The 21,118-nt window shown below is 45.9% G+C and overlaps 9 non-coding genes across 9 annotated transcripts; all 9 read right to left on the reverse strand.

Annotated features, from left to right (window-relative positions):
• Positions 1 to 1,674: 1,674 nt before the first annotated feature.
• LOC130314695 (U2 spliceosomal RNA) lies at positions 1,675 to 1,865 on the reverse strand. The gene has a single exon (XR_008862332.1). It is a non-coding gene; the product is annotated as a U2 spliceosomal RNA (small nuclear RNA).
• A 2,091-nt stretch (positions 1,866 to 3,956) lies between these two features.
• Positions 3,957 to 4,147, reverse strand: LOC130314689 (U2 spliceosomal RNA). The gene has a single exon (XR_008862326.1). It is a non-coding gene; the product is annotated as a U2 spliceosomal RNA (small nuclear RNA).
• Positions 4,148 to 6,239: 2,092 nt separating this feature from the next.
• On the reverse strand, positions 6,240 to 6,430 carry LOC130314690 (U2 spliceosomal RNA). The gene has a single exon (XR_008862327.1). It is a non-coding gene; the product is annotated as a U2 spliceosomal RNA (small nuclear RNA).
• A 2,096-nt stretch (positions 6,431 to 8,526) lies between these two features.
• LOC130314691 (U2 spliceosomal RNA) lies at positions 8,527 to 8,717 on the reverse strand. The gene has a single exon (XR_008862328.1). It is a non-coding gene; the product is annotated as a U2 spliceosomal RNA (small nuclear RNA).
• A 2,089-nt stretch (positions 8,718 to 10,806) lies between these two features.
• LOC130314692 (U2 spliceosomal RNA) lies at positions 10,807 to 10,997 on the reverse strand. Its single transcript, XR_008862329.1, has one exon. It is a non-coding gene; the product is annotated as a U2 spliceosomal RNA (small nuclear RNA).
• A 2,091-nt stretch (positions 10,998 to 13,088) lies between these two features.
• Positions 13,089 to 13,279, reverse strand: LOC130314693 (U2 spliceosomal RNA). The gene has a single exon (XR_008862330.1). It is a non-coding gene; the product is annotated as a U2 spliceosomal RNA (small nuclear RNA).
• Positions 13,280 to 15,352: 2,073 nt separating this feature from the next.
• On the reverse strand, positions 15,353 to 15,543 carry LOC130314694 (U2 spliceosomal RNA). Its single transcript, XR_008862331.1, has one exon. It is a non-coding gene; the product is annotated as a U2 spliceosomal RNA (small nuclear RNA).
• A 2,094-nt stretch (positions 15,544 to 17,637) lies between these two features.
• On the reverse strand, positions 17,638 to 17,828 carry LOC130314697 (U2 spliceosomal RNA). The gene has a single exon (XR_008862333.1). It is a non-coding gene; the product is annotated as a U2 spliceosomal RNA (small nuclear RNA).
• A 2,091-nt stretch (positions 17,829 to 19,919) lies between these two features.
• On the reverse strand, positions 19,920 to 20,110 carry LOC130314698 (U2 spliceosomal RNA). The gene has a single exon (XR_008862334.1). It is a non-coding gene; the product is annotated as a U2 spliceosomal RNA (small nuclear RNA).
• Positions 20,111 to 21,118: the final 1,008 nt, after the last annotated feature.

A 21,118-nucleotide genomic window follows, 5' to 3' on the forward strand; every position in this document is an offset into this window, starting at 1 on the left:
TTACCTGTGTGGGTTAAACCCGGGTTATTTGACAACCTATGGCGGTGATGGTTCTGCTCAGGCAGAGCAGTGCTGATGCTCCTCATAAAGCTGTCGCTGCTGTGAAGGTTCTAGGTGACATCACAAATCCCTATGGTTACATACACAACAAAGCTGGGTTGTTGTTGTTTACACTCTGCAAGGCCTGTGGAAGTGAGTGACATCATAGCACTGTAGTTCTGAGGGTTCTAGATGGATGCAACAATCTCCTGTTGCTTCTATGAAGGCCATAATAGACGACATCACCAAACAGCTCCATAGTCACATACACAGCAAAGGAGAGATGTTGTTTACACCTAGTGATGTCAGTGGTATTGAGTGACATCACAGCACAGTGCTAAGGCTCCTGGGCCTGGACACAGCAGCGGCTGCAATATCTCAACGGAGAATACGTTTATATATATGTGTGTGTGTGCGCGTATATATATATATATATATATATATATATATATATATATATATATATATTTCTCCGCCGAAATCACTTTTAAACCCATTTCCACCTTTTTTTCCCTTCTCTTCCTCTTACTTTTTTTTCACGTTTTTTTACGTTTTTCTCCTTTTCGCCTCTTTTCTGGGCGTATTATTCTTCTTTTTCTTCTTTTTTTTCGTCTAATGCATACCCCATCAGTGCAGCAATGCTTATTCAATACCGCCAGCAGATGGAGACACTGGGGGATAATTTTCTAAGGATTTATACTGATTTTTCCTGTCTGAATTTGTCGCACAGAAAGTTGCAGGCCAAATATGTGTGACATTTCTGCGACTTTAGCTTCTAGAGCATTTTTACAACATTATACATAGGTGCTGAATACATAAAAAGCGACTGTTCAGCGACAGACAAGTCGCATCGGCTGAAAGTAGGCCAGAATGTCAGTCCATGTTGGAGCAGGTTTAGATACAGTCTAAAGTATAGATCTCAAAGTCTGTGCACAGAATTTAGCAAGGGCCTCGCACCTTCTGATGCATCAGGTAGGTGCACAATAGCATAGCCTAACCCTCTGTACTTTGGTCTATATTGATGCGGGACATAGACAGCCAGCTGATGACCAATCCATTAGTGCAATGGATGGCTGGAAGCATTTGTCTTTGCAATACCACAGAAGCAATGCATGGTCAATGTACAGCAATGACACACCTGTGTGAACAGCCAGGAGACCCCCCCCCCCCCCATGTTATGTTACATAGTTACATAGTTAGTACGGTCGAAAAAAGACATATGTCCATCAAGTTCAACCAGGGAATTAAGGGGTAGGGGTGTGGCGCGATATTGGGGAAGGGATGAGATTTTATATTTCTTCATAAGCATTAATCTTATTTTGTCAATTAGGAACATTCAGCACCCACCCGCTATCAAGGCAGCTGCCTATCATGTCATGCCCTACCTGCACAGGTGTGCTGGCTACTCAAATGATCCAATTAAGGAGGCCATTTAGTCAGCAGCAGCAGAAGTCCTGTGCCTGGACGCTCCAACAGCGGCCAGACACAAGCAGAAGCAGAAGCAGCAGAAGCAGCAGCAGCACCACCTTTTGTTTTTTGGCTGCAGCAGCAGCAAGGCCCACAGGGCTGGCTAGCTGGCTAGCCAGCAAGCAGGTAGCAATGAAAGTAGGAATCTTTCTTTTTAACCCTGTAAGGGGGTGGTGCACTGTACCCGAAGATACTGCCATATCGGGTCAATGCATAGGGCGACGGAAGCAAGCTTCGAAAGCGGCCCCCGTTCTCAAAAATCCATTTAATATATGGTCCCCAGATAGGGGACGTATCAGATATTAAACTGATAAGAACAGATACTACACTTGATCTTAGCCAAAAGGCCGAGAAGCGATAACCGTGAAAGGGGCGGGCCCAACAAGGTGCCCTTCATGGGCACTATCACTGCTTGCTGTCAGGGAGGCTGCCAGACAATTTTCCATGCACACTCTGGGCTGGGGGTCAGTCAACCACCAGTACACACAGCAGAACCTAAACCCATACCATTATTGCGAAACAGCAAGACAGGGGCCCATTGCACTCCCACGGGGCCTTTTTAAATGCAATCCATAACCCGGATTTGCCAGGAACCCTTCTTACTCCTCCTACTTGCATGTGACACTGGGCTTAGGATCTGCATAGGAAACACACACACAAGCACACACCTACCTTTGTTGCCTGCAGATGCCTCCTTGGCTGTCCCCAAACGGTATCAAACCAACACCCACGGGAAGCTGTAAGCATAGAGGACATGCCTGCACCCCATTGGACTTACCTGTGTGGGTTAAACCCGGGTTATTTGACAACCTATGGCGGTGATGGTTCTGCTCAGGCAGAGCAGTGCTGATGCTCCTCATAAAGCTGTCGCTGCTGTGAAGGTTCTAGGTGACATCACAAATCCCTATGGTTACATACACAACAAAGCTGGGTTGTTGTTGTTTACACTCTGCAAGGCCTGTGGAAGTGAGTGACATCATAGCACTGTAGTTCTGAGGGTTCTAGATGGATGCAACAATCTCCTGTTGCTTCTATGAAGGCCATAATAGACGACATCACCAAACAGCTCCATAGTCACATACACAGCAAAGGAGAGATGTTGTTTACACCTAGTGATGTCAGTGGTATTGAGTGACATCACAGCACAGTGCTAAGGCTCCTGGGCCTGGACACAGCAGCGGCTGCAATATCTCAACGGAGAATACGTTTATATATATGTGTGTGTGTGCGCGTATATATATATATATATATATATATATATATATATATATATATTTCTCCGCCGAAATCACTTTTAAACCCATTTCCACCTTTTTTTCCCTTCTCTTCCTCTTACTTTTTTTTCACGTTTTTTTACGTTTTTCTCCTTTTCGCCTCTTTTCTGGGCGTATTATTCTTCTTTTTCTTCTTTTTTTTCGTCTAATGCATACCCCATCAGTGCAGCAATGCTTATTCAATACCGCCAGCAGATGGAGACACTGGGGGATAATTTTCTAAGGATTTATACTGATTTTTCCTGTCTGAATTTGTCGCACAGAAAGTTGCAGGCCAAATATGTGTGACATTTCTGCGACTTTAGCTTCTAGAGCATTTTTACAACATTATACATAGGTGCTGAATACATAAAAAGCGACTGTTCAGCGACAGACAAGTCGCATCGGCTGAAAGTAGGCCAGAATGTCAGTCCATGTTGGAGCAGGTTTAGATACAGTCTAAAGTATAGATCTCAAAGTCTGTGCACAGAATTTAGCAAGGGCCTCGCACCTTCTGATGCATCAGGTAGGTGCACAATAGCATAGCCTAACCCTCTGTACTTTGGTCTATATTGATGCGGGACATAGACAGCCAGCTGATGACCAATCCATTAGTGCAATGGATGGCTGGAAGCATTTGTCTTTGCCTTTGCAATACCACAGAAGCAATGCATGGTCAATGTACAGCAATGACACACCTGTGTGAACAGCCAGGAGACCCCCCCCCCCCCCCCATGTTATGTTACATAGTTACATAGTTAGTACGGTCGAAAAAAGACATATGTCCATCAAGTTCAACCAGGGAATTAAGGGGTAGGGGTGTGGCGCGATATTGGGGAAGGGATGAGATTTTATATTTCTTCATAAGCATTAATCTTATTTTGTCAATTAGGAACATTCAGCACCCACCCGCTATCAAGGCAGCTGCCTATCATGTCATGCCCTACCTGCACAGGTGTGCTGGCTACTCAAATGATCCAATTAAGGAGGCCATTTAGTCAGCAGCAGCAGAAGTCCTGTGCCTGGACGCTCCAACAGCGGCCAGACACAAGCAGAAGCAGAAGCAGCAGAAGCAGCAGCAGCACCACCTTTTGTTTTTTGGCTGCAGCAGCAGCAAGGCCCACAGGGCTGGCTAGCTGGCTAGCCAGCAAGCAGGTAGCAATGAAAGTAGGAATCTTTCTTTTTAACCCTGTAAGGGGGTGGTGCACTGTACCCGAAGATACTGCCATATCGGGTCAATGCATAGGGCGACGGAAGCAAGCTTCGAAATCGGCCCCCGTTCTCAAAAATCCATTTAATATATGGTCCCCAGATAGGGGACGTATCAGATATTAAACTGATAAGAACAGATACTACACTTGATCTTAGCCAAAAGGCCGAGAAGCGATAACCGTGAAAGGGGCGGGCCCAACAAGGTGCCCTTCATGGGCACTATCACTGCTTGCTGTCAGGGAGGCTGCCAGACAATTTTCCATGCACACTCTGGGCTGGGGGGCAGTCAACCACCAGTACACACAGCAGAACCTAAACCCATACCATTATTGCTAAGCAGCAAGACAGGGGCCCATTGCACTCCCACGGGGCCTTTTTAAATGCAATCCATAACCCGGATTTGCCAGGAACCCTTCTTACTCCTCCTACTTGCATGTGACACTGGGCTTAGGATCTGCATAGGAAACACACACACAAGCACACACCTACCTTTGTTGCCTGCAGATGCCTCCTTGGCTGTCCCCAAACGGTATCAAACCAACACCCACGGGAAGCTGTAAGCATAGAGGACATGCCTGCACCCCATTGGACTTACCTGTGTGGGTTAAACCCGGGTTATTTGACAACCTATGGCGGTGATGGTTCTGCTCAGGCAGAGCAGTGCTGATGCTCCTCATAAAGCTGTCGCTGCTGTGAAGGTTCTAGGTGACATCACAAATCCCTATGGTTACATACACAACAAAGCTGGGTTGTTGTTGTTTACACTCTGCAAGGCCTGTGGAAGTGAGTGACATCATAGCACTGTAGTTCTGAGGGTTCTAGATGGATGCAACAATCTCCTGTTGCTTCTATGAAGGCCATAATAGACGACATCACCAAACAGCTCCATAGTCACATACACAGCAAAGGAAAGATGTTGTTTACACCTAGTGATGTCAGTGGTATTGAGTGACATCACAGCACAGTGCTAAGGCTCCTGGGCCTGGACACAGCAGCGGCTGCAATATCTCAACGGAGAATACGTTTATATATATGTGTGTGTGTGTGCGCGTATATATATATATATATATATATATATATATATATATATATATTTCTCCGCCGAAATCACTTTTAAACCCATTTCCACCTTTTTTTCCCTTCTCTTCCTCTTACTTTTTTTTCACGTTTTTTTACGTTTTTCTCCTTTTCGCCTCTTTTCTGGGCGTATTATTCTTCTTTTTCTTCTTTTTTTTCGTCTAATGCATACCCCATCAGTGCAGCAATGCTTATTCAATACCGCCAGCAGATGGAGACACTGGGGGATAATTTTCTAAGGATTTATACTGATTTTTCCTGTCTGAATTTGTCGCACAGAAAGTTGCAGGCCAAATATGTGTGACATTTCTGCGACTTTAGCTTCTAGAGCATTTTTACAACATTATACATAGGTGCTGAATACATAAAAAGCGACTGTTCAGCGACAGACAAGTCGCATCGGCTAAAAGTAGGCCAGAATGTCAGTCCATGTTGGAGCAGGTTTAGATACAGTCTAAAGTATAGATCTCAAAGTCTGTGCACAGAATTTAGCAAGGGCCTCGCACCTTCTGATGCATCAGGTAGGTGCACAATAGCATAGCCTAACCCTCTGTACTTTGGTCTATATTGATGCGGGACATAGACAGCCAGCTGATGACCAATCCATTAGTGCAATGGATGGCTGGAAGCATTTGTCTTTGCCTTTGCAATACCACAGAAGCAATGCATGGTCAATGTACAGCAATGACACACCTGTGTGAACAGCCAGGTGACCCCCCCCCCCCCCCATGTTATGTTACATAGTTACATAGTTAGTACGGTCGAAAAAAGACATATGTCCATCAAGTTCAACCAGGGAATTAAGGGGTAGGGGTGTGGCGCGATATTGGGGAAGGGATGAGATTTTATATTTCTTCATAAGCATTAATCTTATTTTGTCAATTAGGAACATTCAGCACCCACCCGCTATCAAGGCAGCTGCCTATCATGTCATGCCCTACCTGCACAGGTGTGCTGGCTACTCAAATGATCCAATTAAGGAGGCCATTTAGTCAGCAGCAGCAGAAGTCCTGTGCCTGGACGCTCCAACAGCGGCCAGACACAAGCAGAAGCAGAAGCAGCAGAAGCAGCAGCAGCACCACCTTTTGTTTTTTGGCTGCAGCAGCAGCAAGGCCCACAGGGCTGGCTAGCTGGCTAGCCAGCAAGCAGGTAGCAATGAAAGTAGGAATCTTTCTTTTTAACCCTGTAAGGGGGTGGTGCACTGTACCCGAAGATACTGCCATATCGGGTCAATGCATAGGGCGACGGAAGCAAGCTTCGAAATCGGCCCCCGTTCTCAAAAATCCATTTAATATATGGTCCCCAGATAGGGGACGTATCAGATATTAAACTGATAAGAACAGATACTACACTTGATCTTAGCCAAAAGGCCGAGAAGCGATAACCGTGAAAGGGGCGGGCCCAACAAGGTGCCCTTCATGGGCACTATCACTGCTTGCTGTCAGGGAGGCTGCCAGACAATTTTCCATGCACACTCTGGGCTGGGGGGCAGTCAACCACCAGTACACACAGCAGAACCTAAACCCATACCATTATTGCTAAGCAGCAAGACAGGGGCCCATTGCACTCCCACGGGGCCTTTTTAAATGCAATCCATAACCCGGATTTGCCAGGAACCCTTCTTACTCCTCCTACTTGCATGTGACACTGGGCTTAGGATCTGCATAGGAAACACACACACAAGCACACACCTACCTTTGTTGCCTGCAGATGCCTCCTTGGCTGTCCCCAAACGGTATCAAACCAACACCCACGGGAAGCTGTAAGCATAGAGGACATGCCTGCACCCCATTGGACTTACCTGTGTGGGTTAAACTCGGGTTATTTGACAACCTATGGCGGTGATGGTTCTGCTCAGGCAGAGCAGTGCTGATGCTCCTCATAAAGCTGTCGCTGCTGTGAAGGTTCTAGGTGACATCACAAATCCCTATGGTTACATACACAACAAAGCTGGGTTGTTGTTGTTTACACTCTGCAAGGCCTGTGGAAGTGAGTGACATCATAGCACTGTAGTTCTGAGGGTTCTAGATGGATGCAACAATCTCCTGTTGCTTCTATGAAGGCCATAATAGACGACATCACCAAACAGCTCCATAGTCACATACACAGCAAAGGAAAGATGTTGTTTACACCTAGTGATGTCAGTGGTATTGAGTGACATCACAGCACAGTGCTAAGGCTCCTGGGCCTGGACACAGCAGCGGCTGCAATATCTCAACGGAGAATACGTTTATATATATGTGTGTGTGTGTGCGCGTATATATATATATATATATATATATATATATATATATATATATATATTTCTCCGCCGAAATCACTTTTAAACCCATTTCCACCTTTTTTTCCCTTCTCTTCCTCTTACATTTTTTTTCACGTTTTTTTACGTTTTTCTCCTTTTCGCCTCTTTTCTGGGCGTATTATTCTTCTTTTTCTTCTTTTTTTTCGTCTAATGCATACCCCATCAGTGCAGCAATGCTTATTCAATACCGCCAGCAGATGGAGACACAGGGGGATAATTTTCTAAGGATTTATACTGATTTTTCCTGTCTGAATTTGTCGCACAGAAAGTTGCAGGCCAAATATGTGTGACATTTCTGCGACTTTAGCTTCTAGAGCATTTTTACAACATTATACATAGGTGCTGAATACATAAAAAGCGACTGTTCAGCGACAGACAAGTCGCATCGGCTAAAAGTAGGCCAGAATGTCAGTCCATGTTGGAGCAGGTTTAGATACAGTCTAAAGTATAGATCTCAAAGTCTGTGCACAGAATTTAGCAAGGGCCTCGCACCTTCTGATGCATCAGGTAGGTGCACAATAGCATAGCCTAACCCTCTGTACTTTGGTCTATATTGATGCGGGACATAGACAGCCAGCTGATGACCAATCTATTAGTGCAATGGATGGCTGGAAGCATTTGTCTTTGCCTTTGCAATACCACAGAAGCAATGCATGGTCAATGTACAGCAATGACACACCTGTGTGAACAGCCAGGTGACCCCCCCCCCCCCCATGTTATGTTACATAGTTACATAGTTAGTACGGTCGAAAAAAGACATATGTCCATCAAGTTCAACCAGGGAATTAAGGGGTAGGGGTGTGGCGCGATATTGGGGAAGGGATGAGATTTTATATTTCTTCATAAGCATTAATCTTATTTTGTCAATTAGGAACATTCAGCACCCACCCGCTATCAAGGCAGCTGCCTATCATGTCATGCCCTACCTGCACAGGTGTGCTGGCTACTCAAATGATCCAATTAAGGAGGCCATTTAGTCAGCAGCAGCAGAAGTCCTGTGCCTGGACGCTCCAACAGCGGCCAGACACAAGCAGAAGCAGAAGCAGCAGAAGCAGCAGCAGCACCACCTTTTGTTTTTTGGCTGCAGCAGCAGCAAGGCCCACAGGGCTGGCTAGCTGGCTAGCCAGCAAGCAGGTAGCAATGAAAGTAGGAATCTTTCTTTTTAACCCTGTAAGGGGGTGGTGCACTGTACCCGAAGATACTGCCATATCGGGTCAATGCATAGGGCGACGGAAGCAAGCTTCGAAATCGGCCCCCGTTCTCAAAAATCCATTTAATATATGGTCCCCAGATAGGGGACGTATCAGATATTAAACTGATAAGAACAGATACTACACTTGATCTTAGCCAAAAGGCCGAGAAGCGATAACCGTGAAAGGGGCGGGCCCAACAAGGTGCCCTTCATGGGCACTATCACTGCTTGCTGTCAGGGAGGCTGCCAGACAATTTTCCATGCACACTCTGGGCTGGGGGGCAGTCAACCACCAGTACACACAGCAGAACCTAAACCCATACCATTATTGCTAAGCAGCAAGACAGGGGCCCATTGCACTCCCACGGGGCCTTTTTAAATGCAATCCATAACCCGGATTTGCCAGGAACCCTTCTTACTCCTCCTACTTGCATGTGACACTGGGCTTAGGATCTGCATAGGAAACACACACACAAGCACACACCTACCTTTGTTGCCTGCAGATGCCTCCTTGGCTGTCCCCAAACGGTATCAAACCAACACCCACGGGAAGCTGTAAGCATAGAGGACATGCCTGCACCCCATTGGACTTACCTGTGTGGGTTAAACCCGGGTTATTTGACAACCTATGGCGGTGATGGTTCTGCTCAGGCAGAGCAGTGCTGATGCTCCTCATAAAGCTGTCGCTGCTGTGAAGGTTCTAGGTGACATCACAAATCCCTATGGTTACATACACAACAAAGCTGGGTTGTTGTTGTTTACACTCTGCAAGGCCTGTGGAAGTGAGTGACATCATAGCACTGTAGTTCTGAGGGTTCTAGATGGATGCAACAATCTCCTGTTGCTTCTATGAAGGCCATAATAGACGACATCACCAAACAGCTCCATAGTCACATACACAGCAAAGGAGAGATGTTGTTTACACCTAGTGATGTCAGTGGTATTGAGTGACATCACAGCACAGTGCTAAGGCTCCTGGGCCTGGACACAGCAGCGGCTGCAATATCTCAACGGAGAATACGTTTATATATATGTGTGTGTGTGCGCGTATATATATATATATATATATATATATATATATATATATATATTTCTCCGCCGAAATCACTTTTAAACCCATTTCCACCTTTTTTTCCCTTCTCTTCCTCTTACTTTTTTTTCACGTTTTTTTACGTTTTTCTCCTTTTCGCCTCTTTTCTGGGCGTATTATTCTTCTTTTTCTTCTTTTTTTTCGTCTAATGCATACCCCATCAGTGCAGCAATGCTTATTCAATACCGCCAGCAGATGGAGACACTGGGGGATAATTTTCTAAGGATTTATACTGATTTTTCCTGTCTGAATTTGTCGCACAGAAAGTTGCAGGCCAAATATGTGTGACATTTCTGCGACTTTAGCTTCTAGAGCATTTTTACAACATTATACATAGGTGCTGAATACATAAAAAGCGACTGTTCAGCGACAGACAAGTCGCATCGGCTGAAAGTAGGCCAGAATGTCAGTCCATGTTGGAGCAGGTTTAGATACAGTCTAAAGTATAGATCTCAAAGTCTGTGCACAGAATTTAGCAAGGGCCTCGCACCTTCTGATGCATCAGGTAGGTGCACAATAGCATAGCCTAACCCTCTGTACTTTGGTCTATATTGATGCGGGACATAGACAGCCAGCTGATGACCAATCCATTAGTGCAATGGATGGCTGGAAGCATTTGTCTTTGCCTTTGCAATACCACAGAAGCAATGCATGGTCAATGTACAGCAATGACACACCTGTGTGAACAGCCAGGAGACCCCCCCCCCCCCCATGTTATGTTACATAGTTACATAGTTAGTACGGTCGAAAAAAGACATATGTCCATCAAGTTCAACCAGGGAATTAAGGGGTAGGGGTGTGGCGCGATATTGGGGAAGGGATGAGATTTTATATTTCTTCATAAGCATTAATCTTATTTTGTCAATTAGGAACATTCAGCACCCACCCGCTATCAAGGCAGCTGCCTATCATGTCATGCCCTACCTGCACAGGTGTGCTGGCTACTCAAATGATCCAATTAAGGAGGCCATTTAGTCAGCAGCAGCAGAAGTCCTGTGCCTGGACGCTCCAACAGCGGCCAGACACAAGCAGAAGCAGAAGCAGCAGAAGCAGCAGCAGCACCACCTTTTGTTTTTTGGCTGCAGCAGCAGCAAGGCCCACAGGGCTGGCTAGCTGGCTAGCCAGCAAGCAGGTAGCAATGAAAGTAGGAATCTTTCTTTTTAACCCTGTAAGGGGGTGGTGCACTGTACCCGAAGATACTGCCATATCGGGTCAATGCATAGGGCGACGGAAGCAAGCTTCGAAATCGGCCCCCGTTCTCAAAAATCCATTTAATATATGGTCCCCAGATAGGGGACGTATCAGATATTAAACTGATAAGAACAGATACTACACTTGATCTTAGCCAAAAGGCCGAGAAGCGATAACCGTGAAAGGGGCGGGCCCAACAAGGTGCCCTTCATGGGCACTATCACTGCTTGCTGTCAGGGAGGCTGCCAGACAATTTTCCATGCACACTCTGGGCTGGGGGGCAGTCAACCACCAGTACACACAGCAGAACCTAAACCCATACCATTATTGCTAAGCAGCAAGACAGGGGCCCATTGCACTCCCACGGGGCCTTTTTAAATGCAATCCATAACCCGGATTTGCCAGGAACCCTTCTTACTCCTCCTACTTGCATGTGACACTGGGCTTAGGATCTGCATAGGAAACACACACACAAGCACACACCTACCTTTGTTGCCTGCAGATGCCTCCTTGGCTGTCCCCAAACGGTATCAAACCAACACCCACGGGAAGCTGTAAGCATAGAGGACATGCCTGCACCCCATTGGACTTACCTGTGTGGGTTAAACCCGGGTTATTTGACAACCTATGGCGGTGATGGTTCTGCTCAGGCAGAGCAGTGCTGATGCTCCTCATAAAGCTGTCGCTGCTGTGAAGGTTCTAGGTGACATCACAAATCCCTATGGTTACATACACAACAAAGCTGGGTTGTTGTTGTTTACACTCTGCAAGGCCTGTGGAAGTGAGTGACATCATAGCACTGTAGTTCTGAGGGTTCTAGATGGATGCAACAATCTCCTGTTGCTTCTATGAAGGCCATAATAGACGACATCACCAAACAGCTCCATAGTCACATACACAGCAAAGGAGAGATGTTGTTTACACCTAGTGATGTCACTGGTTTTGAGTGACATCACAGCACAGTGCTAAGGCTCCTGGGCCTGGACACAGCAGCGGCTGCAATATCTCAACAGAGAATACGTTTATATATATGTGTGTGTGTGCGCGTATATATATATATATATATATATATATATATATATATATATATATATTCTCCGCCGAAATCACTTTTAAACCCATTTCCACCTTTTTTTCCCTTCTCTTCCTCTTACTTTTTTTTCACGTTTTTTTACATTTTTCTCCTTTTCGCCTCTTTTCTGGGCGTATTATTCTTCTTTTTCTTCTTTTTTTTCGTCTAATGCATACCCCATCAGTGCAGCAATGCTTATTCAATACCGCCAGCAGATGGAGACACTGGGGGATAATTTTCTAAGGATTTATACTGATTTTTCCTGTCTGAATTTGTCGCACAGAAAGTTGCAGGCCAAATATGTGTGACATTTCTGCGACTTTAGCTTCTAGAGCATTTTTACAACATTATACATAGGTGCTGAATACATAAAAAGCGACTGTTCAGCGACAGACAAGTCGCATCGGCTGAAAGTAGGCCAGAATGTCAGTCCATGTTGGAGCAGGTTTAGATACAGTCTAAAGTATAGATCTCAAAGTCTGTGCACAGAATTTAGCAAGGGCCTCGCACCTTCTGATGCATCAGGTAGGTGCACAATAGCATAGCCTAACCCTCTGTACTTTGGTCTATATTGATGCGGGACATAGACAGCCAGCTGATGACCAATCCATTAGTGCAATGGATGGCTGGAAGCATTTGTCTTTGCCTTTGCAATACCACAGAAGCAATGCATGGTCAATGTACAGCAATGACACACCTGTGTGAACAGCCAGGAGACCCCCCCCCCCCCCATGTTATGTTACATAGTTACATAGTTAGTACGGTCGAAAAAAGACATATGTCCATCAAGTTCAACCAGGGAATTAAGGGGTAGGGGTGTGGCGCGATATTGGGGAAGGGATGAGATTTTATATTTCTTCATAAGCATTAATCTTATTTTGTCAATTAGGAACATTCAGCACCCCCCGCTATCAAGGCAGCTGCCTATCATGTCATGCCCTACCTGCACAGGTGTGCTGGCTACTCAAATGATCCAATTAAGGAGGCCATTTAGTCAGCAGCAGCAGAAGTCCTGTGCCTGGACGCTCCAACAGCGGCCAGACACAAGCAGAAGCAGAAGCAGCAGAAGCAGCAGCAGCACCACCTTTTGTTTTTTGGCTGCAGCAGCAGCAAGGCCCACAGGGCTGGCTAGCTGGCTAGCCAGCAAGCAGGTAGCAATGAAAGTAGGAATCTTTCTTTTTAACCCTGTAAGGGGGTGGTGCACTGTACCCGAAGATACTGCCATATCGGGTCAATGCATAGGGCGACGGAAGCAAGCTTCGAAATCGGCCCCCGTTCTCAAAAATCCATTTAATATATGGTCCCCAGATAGGGGACGTATCAGATATTAAACTGATAAGAACAGATACTACACTTGATCTTAGCCAAAAGGCCGAGAAGCGATAACCGTGAAAGGGGCGGGCCCAACAAGGTGCCCTTCATGGGCACTATCACTGCTTGCTGTCAGGGAGGCTGCCAGACAATTTTCCATGCACACTCTGGGCTGGGGGGCAGTCAACCACCAGTACACACAGCAGAACCTAAACCCATACCATTATTGCTAAGCAGCAAGACAGGGGCCCATTGCACTCCCACGGGGCCTTTTTAAATGCAATCCATAACCCGGATTTGCCAGGAACCCTTCTTACTCCTCCTACTTGCATGTGACACTGGGCTTAGGATCTGCATAGGAAACACACACACAAGCACACACCTACCTTTGTTGCCTGCAGATGCCTCCTTGGCTGTCCCCAAACGGTATCAAACCAACACCCACGGGAAGCTGTAAGCATAGAGGACATGCCTGCACCCCATTGGACTTACCTGTGTGGGTTAAACCCGGGTTATTTGACAACCTATGGCGGTGATGGTTCTGCTCAGGCAGAGCAGTGCTGATGCTCCTCATAAAGCTGTCGCTGCTGTGAAGGTTCTAGGTGACATCACAAATCCCTATGGTTACATACACAACAAAGCTGGGTTGTTGTTGTTTACACTCTGCAAGGCCTGTGGAAGTGAGTGACATCATAGCACTGTAGTTCTGAGGGTTCTAGATGGATGCAACAATCTCCTGTTGCTTCTATGAAGGCCATAATAGACGACATCACCAAACAGCTCCATAGTCACATACACAGCAAAGGAGAGATGTTGTTTACACCTAGTGATGTCAGTGGTATTGAGTGACATCACAGCACAGTGCTAAGGCTCCTGGGCCTGGACACAGCAGCGGCTGCAATATCTCAACGGAGAATACGTTTATATATATGTGTGTGTGTGCGCGTATATATATATATATATATATATATATATATATATATATATATTTCTCCGCCAAAATCACTTTTAAACCCATTTCCACCTTTTTTTCCCTTCTCTTCCTCTTACTTTTTTTTCACGTTTTTTTACGTTTTTCTCCTTTTCGCCTCTTTTCTGGGCGTATTATTCTTCTTTTTCTTCTTTTTTTTCGTCTAATGCATACCCCATCAGTGCAGCAATGCTTATTCAATACCGCCAGCAGATGGAGACACTGGGGGATAATTTTCTAAGGATTTATACTGATTTTTCCTGTCTGAATTTGTCGCACAGAAAGTTGCAGGCCAAATATGTGTGACATTTCTGCGACTTTAGCTTCTAGAGCATTTTTACAACATTATACATAGGTGCTGAATACATAAAAAGCGACTGTTCAGCGACAGACAAGTCGCATCGGCTGAAAGTAGGCCAGAATGTCAGTCCATGTTGGAGCAGGTTTAGATACAGTCTAAAGTATAGATCTCAAAGTCTGTGCACAGAATTTAGCAAGGGCCTCGCACCTTCTGATGCATCAGGTAGGTGCACAATAGCATAGCCTAACCCTCTGTACTTTGGTCTATATTGATGCGGGACATAGACAGCCAGCTGATGACCAATCCATTAGTGCAATGGATGGCTGGAAGCATTTGTCTTTGCCTTTGCAATACCACAGAAGCAATGCATGGTCAATGTACAGCAATGACACACCTGTGTGAACAGCCAGGAGACCCCCCCCCCCCCCCCCCCATGTTATGTTACATAGTTACATAGTTAGTACGGTCGAAAAAAGACATATGTCCATCAAGTTCAACCAGGGAATTAAGGGGTAGGGGTGTGGCGCGATATTGGGGAAGGGATGAGATTTTATATTTCTTCATAAGCATTAATCTTATTTTGTCAATTAGGAACATTCAGCACCCACCCGCTATCAAGGCAGCTGCCTATCATGTCATGCCCTACCTGCACAGGTGTGCTGGCTACTCAAATGATCCAATTAAGGAGGCCATTTAGTCAGCAGCAGCAGAAGTCCTGTGCCTGGACGCTCCAACAGCGGCCAGACACAAGCAGAAGCAGCACCACCTTTTGTTTTTTGGCTGCAGCAGCAGCAAGGCCCACAGGGCTGGCTAGCTGGCTAGCCAGCAAGCAGGTAGCAATGAAAGTAGGAATCTTTCTTTTTAACCCTGTAAGGGGGTGGTGCACTGTACCCGAAGATACTGCCATATCGGGTCAATGCATAGGGCGACGGAAGCAAGCTTCGAAATCGGCCCCCGTTCTCAAAAATCCATTTAATATATGGTCCCCAGATAGGGGACGTATCAGATATTAAACTGATAAGAACAGATACTACACTTGATCTTAGCCAAAAGGCCGAGAAGCGATAACCGTGAAAGGGGCGGGCCCAACAAGGTGCCCTTCATGGGCACTATCACTGCTTGCTGTCAGGGAGGCTGCCAGACAATTTTCCATGCACACTCTGGGCTGGGGGGCAGTCAACCACCAGTACACACAGCAGAACCTAAACCCATACCATTATTGCTAAGCAGCAAGACAGGGGCCCATTGCACTCCCACGGGGCCTTTTTAAATGCAATCCATAACCCGGATTTGCCAGGAACCCTTCTTACTCCTCCTACTTGCATGTGACACTGGGCTTAGGATCTGCATAGGAAACACACACACAAGCACACACCTACCTTTGTTGCCTGCAGATGCCTCCTTGGCTGTCCCCAAACGGTATCAAACCAACACCCACGGGAAGCTGTAAGCATAGAGGACATGCCTGCACCCCATTGGACTTACCTGTGTGGGTTAAACCCGGGTTATTTGACAACCTATGGCGGTGATGGTTCTGCTCAGGCAGAGCAGTGCTGATGCTCCTCATAAAGCTGTCGCTGCTGTGAAGGTTCTAGGTGACATCACAAATCCCTATGGTTACATACACAACAAAGCTGGGTTGTTGTTGTTTACACTCTGCAAGGCCTGTGGAAGTGAGTGACATCATAGCACTGTAGTTCTGAGGGTTCTAGATGGATGCAACAATCTCCTGTTGCTTCTATGAAGGCCATAATAGACGACATCACCAAACAGCTCCATAGTCACATACACAGCAAAGGAGAGATGTTGTTTACACCTAGTGATGTCAGTGGTATTGAGTGACATCACAGCACAGTGCTAAGGCTCCTGGGCCTGGACACAGCAGCGGCTGCAATATCTCAACGGAGAATACGTTTATATATATGTGTGTGTGTGCGCGTATATATATATATATATATATATATATATATATATATATATATATATATTTCTCCGCCGAAATCACTTTTAAACCCATTTCCTACTTTTTTTCCCTTCTCTTCCTCTTACTTTTTTTTCACGTTTTTTTACGTTTTTCTCCTTTTCGCCTCTTTTCTGGGCGTATTATTCTTCTTTTTCTTCTTTTTTTCGTCTAATGCATACCCCATCAGTGCAGCAATGCTTATTCAATACCGCCAGCAGATGGAGACACTGGGGGATAATTTTCTAAGGATTTATACTGATTTTTCCTGTCTGAATTTGTCGCACAGAAAGTTGCAGGCCAAATATGTGTGACATTTCTGCGACTTTAGCTTCTAGAGCATTTTTACAACATTATACATAGGTGCTGAATACATAAAAAGCGACTGTTCAGCGACAGACAAGTCGCATCGGCTGAAAGTAGGCCAGAATGTCAGTCCATGTTGGAGCAGGTTTAGATACAGTCTAAAGTATAGATCTCAAAGTCTGTGCACAGAATTTAGCAAGGGCCTCGCACCTTCTGATGCATCAGGTAGGTGCACAATAGCATAGCCTAACCCTCTGTACTTTGGTCTATATTGATGCGGGACATAGACAGCCAGCTGATGACCAATCCATTAGTGCAATGGATGGCTGGAAGCATTTGTCTTTGCCTTTGCAATACCACAGAAGCAATGCATGGTCAATGTACAGCAATGACACACCTGTGTGAACAGCCAGGAGACCCCCCCCCCCCCCATGTTATGTTACATAGTTACATAGTTAGTACGGTCGAAAAAAGACATATGTCCATCAAGTTCAACCAGGGAATTAAGGGGTAGGGGTGTGGCGCGATATTGGGGAAGGGATGAGATTTTATATTTCTTCATAAGCATTAATCTTATTTTGTCAATTAGGAACATTCAGCACCCACCCGCTATCAAGGCAGCTGCCTATCATGTCATGCCCTACCTGCACAGGTGTGCTGGCTACTCAAATGATCCAATTAAGGAGGCCATTTAGTCAGCAGCAGCAGAAGTCCTGTGCCTGGACGCTCCAACAGCGGCCAGACACAAGCAGAAGCAGAAGCAGCAGAAGCAGCAGCAGCACCACCTTTTGTTTTTTGGCTGCAGCAGCAGCAAGGCCCACAGGGCTGGCTAGCTGGCTAGCCAGCAAGCAGGTAGCAATGAAAGTAGGAATCTTTCTTTTTAACCCTGTAAGGGGGTGGTGCACTGTACCCGAAGATACTGCCATATCGGGTCAATGCATAGGGCGACGGAAGCAAGCTTCGAAATCGGCCCCCGTTCTCAAAAATCCATTTAATATATGGTCCCCAGATAGGGGACGTATCAGATATTAAACTGATAAGAACAGATACTACACTTGATCTTAGCCAAAAGGCCGAGAAGCGATAACCGTGAAAGGGGCGGGCCCAACAAGGTGCCCTTCATGGGCACTATCACTGCTTGCTGTCAGGGAGGCTGCCAGACAATTTTCCATGCACACTCTGGGCTGGGGGGCAGTCAACCACCAGTACACACAGCAGAACCTAAACCCATACCATTATTGCTAAGCAGCAAGACAGGGGCCCATTGCACTCCCACGGGGCCTTTTTAAATGCAATCCATAACCCGGATTTGCCAGGAACCCTTCTTACTCCTCCTACTTGCATGTGACACTGGGCTTAGGATCTGCATAGGAAACACACACACAAGCACACACCTACCTTTGTTGCCTGCAGATGCCTCCTTGGCTGTCCCCAAACGGTATCAAACCAACACCCACGGGAAGCTGTAAGCATAGAGGACATGCCTGCACCCCATTGGACTTACCTGTGTGGGTTAAACCCGGGTTATTTGACAACCTATGGCGGTGATGGTTCTGCTCAGGCAGAGCAGTGCTGATGCTCCTCATAAAGCTGTCGCTGCTGTGAAGGTTCTAGGTGACATCACAAATCCCTATGGTTACATACACAACAAAGCTGGGTTGTTGTTGTTTACACTCTGCAAGGCCTGTGGAAGTGAGTGACATCATAGCACTGTAGTTCTGAGGGTTCTAGATGGATGCAACAATCTCCTGTTGCTTCTATGAAGGCCATAATAGACGACATCACCAAACAGCTCCATAGTCACATACACAGCAAAGGAGAGATGTTGTTTACACCTAGTGATGTCAGTGGTATTGAGTGACATCACAGCACAGTGCTAAGGCTCCTGGGCCTGGACACAGCAGCGGCTGCAATATCTCAACGGAGAATACGTTTATATATATGTGTGTGTGTGCGCGTATATATATATATATATATATATATATATATATATATATATATATATTTCTCCGCCGAAATCACTTTTAAACCCATTTCCACCTTTTTTTCCCTTTTCTTCCTCTTACTTTTTTTTCACGTTTTTTTACGTTTTTCTCCTTTTCGCCTCTTTTCTGGGCGTATTATTCTTCTTTTTCTTCTTTTTTTTCGTCTAATGCATACCCCATCAGTGCAGCAAAGCTTATTCAATACCGCCAGCAGATGGAGACACTGGGGGATAATTTTCTAAGGATTTATACTGATTTTTCCTGTCTGAATTTGTCGCACAGAAAGTTGCAGGCCAAATATGTGTGACATTTCTGCGACTTTAGCTTCTAGAGCATTTTTACAACATTATACATAGGTGCTGAATACATAAAAAGCGACTGTTCAGCGACAGACAAGTCGCATCGGCTGAAAGTAGGCCAGAATGTCAGTCCATGTTGGAGCAGGTTTAGATACAGTCTAAAGTATAGATCTCAAAGTCTGTGCACAGAATTTAGCAAGGGCCTCGCACCTTCTGATGCATCAGGTAGGTGCACAATAGCATAGCCTAACCCTCTGTACTTTGGTCTATATTGATGCGGGACATAGACAGCCAGCTGATGACCAATCCATTAGTGCAATGGATGGCTGGAAGCATTTGTCTTTGCCTTTGCAATACCACAGAAGCAATGCATGGTCAATGTACAGCAATGACACACCTGTGTGAACAGCCAGGAGACCCCCCCCCCCCATGTTATGTTACATAGTTACATAGTTAGTACGGTCGAAAAAAGACATATGTCCATCAAGTTCAACCAGGGAATTAAGGGGTAGGGGTGTGGCGCGATATTGGGGAAGGGATGAGATTTTATATTTCTTCATAAGCATTAATCTTATTTTGTCAATTAGGAACATTCAGCACCCACCCGCTATCAAGGAAGCTGCCTATCATGTCATGCCCTACCTGCACAGGTGTGCTGGCTACTCAAATGATCCAATTAAGGAGGCCATTTAGTCAGCAGCAGCAGAAGTCCTGTGCCTGGACGCTCCAACAGCGGCCAGACACAAGCAGAAGCAGAAGCAGCAGAAGCAGCAGCAGCACCACCTTTTGTTTTTTGGCTGCAGCAGCAGCAAGGCCCACAGGGCTGGCTAGCTGGCTAGCCAGCAAGCAGGTAGCAATGAAAGTAGGAATCTTTCTTTTTAACCCTGTAAGGGGGTGGTGCACTGTACCCGAAGATACTGCCATATCGGGTCAATGCATAGGGCGACGGAAGCAAGCTTCGAAATCGGCCCCCGTTCTCAAAAATCCATTTAATATATGGTCCCCAGATAGGGGACGTATCAGATATTAAACTGATAAGAACAGATACTACACTTGATCTTAGCCAAAAGGCCGAGAAGCGATAACCGTGAAAGGGGCGGGCCCAACAAGGTGCCCTTCATGGGCACTATCACTGCTTGCTGTCAGGGAGGCTGCCAGACAATTTTCCATGCACACTCTGGGCTGGGGGGCAGTCAACCACCAGTACACACAGCAGAACCTAAACCCATACCATTATTGCTAAGCAGCAAAACAGGGGCCCATTGCACTCCCACGGGGCCTTTTTAAATGCAATCCATAACCCGGATTTGCCAGGAACCCTTCTTACTCCTCCTACTTGCATGTGACACTGGGCTTAGGATCTGCATAGGAAACACACACACAAGCACACACCTACCTTTGTTGCCTGCAGATGCCTCCTTGGCTGTCCCCAAACGGTATCAAACCAACACCCACGGGAAGCTGTAAGCATAGAGGACATGCCTGCACCCCATTGGACTTACCTGTGTGGGTTAAACCCGGGTTATTTGACAACCTATGGCGGTGATGGTTCTGCTCAGGCAGAGCAGTGCTGATGCTCCTCATAAAGCTGTCGCTGCTGTGAAGGTTCTAGGTGACATCACAAATCCCTATGGTTACATACACAACAAAGCTGGGTTGTTGTTGTTTACACTCTGCAAGGCCTGTGGAAGTGAGTGACATCATAGCACTGTAGTTCTGAGGGTTCTAGATGGATGCAACAATCTCCTGTTGCTTCTATGAAGGCCATAATAGACGACATCACCAAACAGCTCCATAGTCACATACACAGCAAAGGAGAGATGTTGTTTACACCTAGTGATGTCAGTGGTATTGAGTGACATCACAGCACAGTGCTAAGGCTCCTGGGCCTGGACACAGCAGCGGCTGCAATATCTCAACGGAGAATACGTTTATATATATGTGTGTGTGTGCGCGTATATATATATATATATATATATATATATATATATATATATATTTCTCCGCCGAAATCACTTTTAAACCCATTTCCACCTTTTTTTCCCTTCTCTTCCTCTTACTTTTTTTTCACGTTTTTTTTACGTTTTTCTC

Source organism: Hyla sarda, unplaced genomic scaffold (genome assembly GCF_029499605.1).
Source record: "Hyla sarda isolate aHylSar1 unplaced genomic scaffold, aHylSar1.hap1 scaffold_1845, whole genome shotgun sequence".
Classification (NCBI taxonomy): domain Eukaryota; kingdom Metazoa; phylum Chordata; class Amphibia; order Anura; family Hylidae; genus Hyla; species Hyla sarda.